This window comes from Myotis brandtii, unplaced genomic scaffold (genome assembly GCF_000412655.1).
Source record: "Myotis brandtii unplaced genomic scaffold, ASM41265v1 scaffold157, whole genome shotgun sequence".
Classification (NCBI taxonomy): domain Eukaryota; kingdom Metazoa; phylum Chordata; class Mammalia; order Chiroptera; family Vespertilionidae; genus Myotis; species Myotis brandtii.
In genome coordinates this window covers 58,882-60,205 of record NW_005355708.1, presented here as the reverse complement: position 1 = coordinate 60,205, position 1,324 = coordinate 58,882, and positions in this window count along the sequence as shown.

Here is a 1,324-nt window from a genome sequence, read left to right as displayed (position 1 = left end):
CGACTGTGAAACCCGAGGCTTAGGGCTGGGGCTCCAGGGCCACCCCTACCTGCCCTGCCCAGCCTCTCCTGGTCCCCAAGTGACTGAGGCCACAAGGAGCTGTCTGCAGACCAGCCTGCCTCCATCCCCCTCGTGACACCCTCCCCCACATCACAGTCCCTGTCCTCATGCGGTGGCTCTGCAGGGGCCACCCTCAGGTGGCCCTGTCTGCACACCGTGGGCCTCCCTGGCCATCTTGCTGGTGTCCAGCAACAGCCTGTCCCTCTGCACGCTGTGAATCGAGGCGAAGCTCCGTGAGTCTTTGGAGCCACACCCTGGCGGGAGCTGCCCCCTGCCTTTCTCACGGGGCCATCACCGAGTGAGCCGGGGAAGGCCGCGAGCTGGGGCAGGGCTCGTTCCAGCCTGGACAGCTGCGCCTCTTCGTGGCCTGAGGGCCCTGGACCTGAGCCTCAGCCATGCTTCACTCCGAGCCCCTCTGCACGCGACCCGCCTTCCTCACCTTCGATGAACCGGGTCCCATGGAGACACAAGGTGGGGCTGGGGCTGCATTCTCGGGGACCAGCTGACAGTCCTGGGCCACGCGGACGGGGGTCTAGGCCTCTTCCAGGACAGACCTGGGACTGGGGGAGGCCTCTCAGATAAGTGGCATCTGGGCTGAACACTGCCATTTCCTGATGGGCAGGGGAAAGGTGCCTACCTCACCCTGGGCACCTCCATGTGCTGATGCTGCCCTCCTCACCCAGGATGCCCAGAGGGTCCTGACGCCCCAGGGGAAGTGGGGATGTCCGCGGGGCCTGCGTGATGCTGGCACCAAGGACGGGAGGTGCACGGCTCCGGGTTTGTGGGGACAGCATCGTCTCCCTGGCCTTGTCCTGCTCTCTGGTACCAGACAGCAGGCTCGTCCAAGAGGGGCCTCCCCAGGTGTGCTTCTCACCCCAGCATCACCTCTGGGGCCGTGTGAGGGCCAGGACCAGAGCAGGGGAGGTCACCCTGCAGTCAGGCCTACAGTTCCAGTACTGCCCCCTGCTGCCTGCACCTGTGCCTTGGCCCCGGAGTCTCCCCAGAGAGGCGTTGGGAGAGCAGGCCCAGTAGATGAGAGTAGGGCTGTCCCCCCAAGTGTGATAACCCCCCACCACACACACACACCATTTACCATCCGTAGTACCGGGTTGTCAGTTCCAAGAGTGGAGTGTAACCTCCCTCTGATGGAAGAGAAGGGGGAGCTCTGGACCTCGGACTTTTCCTGATCTAGGTTAGTGGCCCCAGGATCCCTTACGGTGAACAAAGGGATGGTCCTGCTTTTCAGGTGATGGTATCACGTGAG